The sequence below is a fragment of the Cyanistes caeruleus genome, unplaced genomic scaffold (assembly GCF_971803275.1).
Source record: "Cyanistes caeruleus unplaced genomic scaffold, bCyaCae1.hap1.1 HAP1_SCAFFOLD_166, whole genome shotgun sequence".
In the NCBI taxonomy this organism is placed as follows: Eukaryota; Metazoa; Chordata; class Aves; order Passeriformes; family Paridae; genus Cyanistes; species Cyanistes caeruleus.
Genome location: NW_028255955.1, coordinates 55,001 through 60,000, shown reverse-complemented (window position 1 = coordinate 60,000; position 5,000 = coordinate 55,001).

The following is a 5,000-nucleotide window of genomic DNA, read 5'->3' as shown; positions in this document are numbered from 1 at the left end:
CCTGCCGTCGGCCGGCCGCCGGGGTAGACCTGCCGTCGGCCGGCCGCCGGGGTAGACCTGCCGTCGGCCGGCCGCCGGGGGAGAGCCGCTGTCGGCCGGCGGGCCGCCGCGGGACGCGTCGAGCGGCCCGCCCCTCTCGGCCTGAGCGCGTCGCCGCCTTCGTGTCTCCCCGAGAGGAAAGGAGGGAGCCCTCAGAAGCCGGCGGCGCTCCCTCCCCCGTCCGGGCGCGAGCAGACGGCGGCCCCGCCGCCGCCTCGGTTTCTGCCCGCCTGGCTCGATCGGCGGGGCCGCCGTCCGCCTGCAGGTTTCGGCGGGGCCGGCCGGGGGCCGAGCGGGAAGGAAGCCGCCGTGGGCGCGAAAGCCTCCGAGAGAGCGCCGGCGAGAAAGCTTCCTCGGAAAGGGAGGGCGCCGAGGCTCAGGCCGCCGGCGGCCCCGTCGGCCCGCTCCTCAGCCCCCGCAGGCGTTGTCGCGGTGCCGAGCGGCCGGCCGCTTGAGGAGGAGCCGCCCGGGGCGTGGGCGGGGAGGGGCCGACGGCGGCGGCCCGAACCGTCGCCCAGCAGGGGGGCGGGCGGGGCAAGCCCGGAAGGAGGTGCCGAGGCAGGGTGACGTCGGAGGGCGGGGCCGCCGGGCCGGCATCGCCCGCCCAGCAGGGGGCGGGGAAAAGCCCGGAAAGGCGCCGCCGCGGGAGCGGCGGTTCCGTGCCGGGCCCCGCACGCCTCGGCGGCGAGCCCCCGGAGGCGGGCCCGGGGCCAAAGACCTCCGCGGACCGCCGAAGAGCCGGCCGCCCGCCCGCCCGCTCGCCGCTTCTGCCGGCGATTCGAGTCGAGTCACGCCGGGGGCCGGCGTCTTTCTTCCCGCCGCGTCCCACCGCACCCTCCCGCCCGCTTCCTTTCCCCCGCTGTCCGCCCCCAGGTCCCGCCGGCTGGCCGGTGCCGCTTCTGCTCCCCGCAGGCGTGGCGGGGACGCCCCGCGGCCGGTCGAGCGCGTCGGCAGGCCGGGCGCGGGCCGCGAGCCGCCCGTCGGCTCGGCTGGGAGGCGTCCGGCCGCGCACGCAGGAACGGAAATGGGATGGGCCGAGAATTTCGGATCCCGGCGAAGCGTTGGTGTTCCGCCCCGACGCGAGAGCCGTCCTTTCGGGAAAAAGACGAAAGAAGAAGGGAAGGGGTGGGTGCGCGTGTGGCCGTGGGTGAGGGCGTGTGCCTGCGTGCCTGCGTGCGTGAAAAAAAGCAAAATAAAGCAACGGTCAAAAATACGCCTCGGTCTAGGGAGCGGCAATATCGGGAGGGACGGGGCCGCCGAAGCTACCCGACGGCCGAGGGGCGCACAGGTCGGTCTCCCGCCTCCGGGGCAGGCCGCCGCCGCCGCCGCCACCGCCGCCGCCGGGCACGGCGTCAGAAGCCGCAGGGGGCGGCCGGCGCGGAGGCGGCCGACAGGACTACCCCGGTGGCGGGCGGCCCCGGGAGGTTGGGTCCACCCAGGGCCGGGGCCGCCTGACAGGCCTGGCCCGGTGGCGGGACACGAGGCAAATTTCAGCGGGGTACCCTTGTCTCCCGGACGGGGAAGACCTGCTGCCCGTGGTCGGGGCAGCCCTGCTGTCCCAGGTCGGGGTAGACGTGTTGTCCCAGGCCGGGGTAGACCTCCTGTCCGCGGTCGGGGTAGACCTGGTGTCCCGCGGTCGGGGTAGACCTGCTGTCCCAGGTCGGGGTAGACGTGTTGTCCCAGGCCGGGGTAGACCTGCTGTCCCAGGTCGGGGTAGACGTGGTGTCCCCCGGTCGGGGTAGACCTGCTGTCCGCGGTCGGGGTAGACGTGTTGTCCCAGGCCGGGGTAGACCTGCTGTCCGCGGTCGGGGTAGACGTGTTGTCCCAGGCCGGGGTAGACCTGCTGTCCGCGGTCGGGGTAGACGTGGTGTCCCCCGGTCGGGGTAGACCTGCTGTCCGCGGTCGGGGTAGACGTGGTGTCCCCCGGTCGGGGTAGACCTGCTGTCCGCGGTCGGGGTAGACGTGGTGTCCCCCGGTCGGGGTAGACCTGCTGTCCGCGGTCGGGGTAGACGTGTTGTCCCAGGCCGGGGTAGACCTGCTGTCCGCGGTCGGGGTAGACGTGTTGTCCCCCCGGTCGGGGTAGACCTGCTGTCCGCGGTCGGGGTAGACGTGTTGTCCCAGGCCGGGGTAGACCTGCTGTCCGCGGTCGGGGTAGACGTGGTGTCCCCCCGTCGGGGTAGACCTGCTGTCCGCGGTCGGGGTAGACGTGTTGTCCCCCGGTCGGGGTAGACCTGCTGTCCGCGGTCGGGGTAGACGTGTTGTCCCAGGCCGGGGTAGACCTGCTGTCCGCGGTCGGGGTAGACGTGGTGTCCGCGGTCGAGGTAGACCTGGTGTCCGCGCCGGCTCTGGAAGTTCACCAAGGGGTCGCTGTTTTCAGCTGCCTCCAGTTACGTCATGCTAGGAGGCGGCTAGCGCCGCCGCTTTGCCCCGGTCACGTACGCTACGGTCACTTGCAGGCATCGGCGGCCTCGGACACGTATCTCCGTATTATGGGAGCGAGGTAACGGGTCGTCTCCCCCAGGCTGCTACCGTGCCTGTGTCCTCCGGAGGCGAAGCTACGGGCCGGCCGCCCGGCCGGTCGCCGGCGCTGAGCTCAGAGAGAAACGAAGGGGAGAGCCGCCGGCAAGGGAGGCCCGAGAGAGAAACCGAGAGTGTGCCGCCTCGGCGGGACCGAGTCGCGGGGCTCGTCCCGCTTCCCGTGCTACCCATCGTGCCGGTGGGGCAGCTTTGTTTGCCAGGCCGAGGAGGCGTCGTTGCCGCTGCTTGCCCAGAGAGAGAAGGGAGTGTGTTGCCGCCTCGGCGGGACCGAGTCGCGGGGCTCGTCCCGCTTCCCGTGCTACCCATCGTGCCGGTGGGGCAGCTTTGTTTTGCCAGGCCGAGGAGGCGTCGTTGCCGCTGCTTGCCCAGAGAGAGAAGGGAGTGTGTTGCCGCCTCGGCGGGACCGAGTCGCGGGGCTCGTCCCGCTTCCCCCGTGCTACCCATCGTGCCGATGGTGGGGGGGGCCAGCTTGTCGTGATGCCGAGGAAGCGTGTGCTGCTTGCCCAGAGAGAGTGTTGCCGCGCGGGCGGCCGAGGCGAGAAGGGAAGGGCGTGGAGGAGGCAGAGAAGCCGCAGGCGGGTCCCCCCCGCTCTGGTCGTGCTGCTGCCGATTCCGGTCCAGTCCCGCCTCCCTCCCCCCCGCCCCAGCCCTGGGGCGGGGAAGCGAATGCCGGTGGCTGGCGGGCGAGGCGGCGGCGCCTCGTCCCTTATGTGCTCGGCCTTAAGCCGGGGGGCCCCCCTCGGCGGGGTGCAGTTTTTTTTTTTTGTTTTTCGGCTGGCGGTCTCGGTGGGCCACGGTGTGGGCCCGGCAGCCGGGGGCAGACGTCGGCCGGGGGCGCCTCTGTCTAACCGTTGCTCGAGCTTCGTTCGAGGCTTTACCACCCCACCCCCGGCCCGTCCCCGAAGACCGGGTTGTGTCCCCCGCCCCGAGTTGTTGTGGCCCTCGTTCCCCCTTCCTCGGCCTTAAGCCGGGGACCCGCGCTTTTGCGGGCGGAATTTGTTTCAGGGGCGGCGGCCGGCCGCGGTGGCCGGCCCCGCCCGCGTGCGGACACCCGAACGCGACGGGGAAAAATGCCCCCGGGCCGAGAGAGAGAGAGATGGCGCGGGCGAGGCGGCGGCGCCTCGCCCTTCCTCAGTTGTCGTGGCCGGTGCGGACCGAGCCACCGTGGCCCGGCGGGCTGGGTTGCGAACGGGGTCCCCGCTTCGTTTTCTTTCGCTTGTAGGCGTGCGGGGCAGAGCGTGGGGGTCTGCCCGCCCGGTCTCCTCCGTATTTTCTGGGGGTGTGAGGGCTTTCTGCCCGCCGCTCCCTTTTGCGGCCCTAAGCCGCGGCACCGAGAAAAAGCCAAGCGTCCGCAGAGGCGTGCGGGCCCCGCCCCCAAGCGAAAAGCGAAGGGGGGCAGGGAGAAAAACCTCGTGGGTGGCGGTGGTGTCGTTGGGGAGTGAGAGGCGCGGGCCTCGCCCCCACCCCCCATCCCCGGGCCCGCGGCCCCCGTGGCTAGCACGGGTCCTGCGACGCGCCATGTGCCTTTTTATCGTTTTTTTCTGCTCCTGGTTTGCCGTTTCCCCCCCGGTTTTTTTTTTTTTTTTTGGTTTTGTTTTTTTCCGGGGGATGGAAAAAAAAAAGCCGATCGCCGCGAGGCCGGGCGCTAAAGCCGGGTTTGGGGGGGCCCCGTGGCCTCTCGCGGTCGGTGGCAACCTTTTTTTGTCGCACGCTTTCCCGGATGGGTTCCCCTCGGGGAAGGGGAAAAAGGGGTGTGAAAACCCCCGACGTCCCGGCCCCCGGCGGGGTGTGTGGCGTCTCCCATCTTTGCCGTTGTCGTCCAGTTAGAGGGAACCGTTGTCCGCAGATGCGGGTGGGTGGCGGCACCCCCCGCGCGCTCCTCCCGCTGCGATCAGCCGAAATTGTCCCGAAAGCCAAGCGGCCCGCCGGCGTCGGCGGGCCCCGGGGGCGCGTCGAGGAGGCTCGACGGCGCCGAGCCCGCGGGGGCGGTCTCTCGGGGACGAGTTCCCCGCTCGCACGCACGCACGCGGAGTCCCGCGGCCGTCCGCCCGCTGCCCGCCTGGACCGTGGCGGTGTCGGCCGGTGGGGCGCGCACGTTGGGGTTGCCGTTGCCGTTGTCCCAGGACCGTGGCCGCGGGGCCCTTGTCGTCGCTCCTGTTCTTCACGCTCGTTTGCTTCTCCTCCTCCTCCTCCTCCTCCTCCTCCTCCTCCTCTCTTCTCCTCCCCACACCAACAAAACCCGATCGATGAGGCTTTTCGGGTCGCGTCGGAGAGGGCCCCCGGCGGGCCGGCTCCTTCCGGGGCTTCTCTGTCATGGGGAAGCCCACGGCGGTGTGTCCGGTGCTCGGCCAGGGTTGGTCTCCTCTCCAATTCGCTTCCCGTCGCAGGCGAGGTTTTGGCGTCCCTTTCCCGCCGTGCCGGGC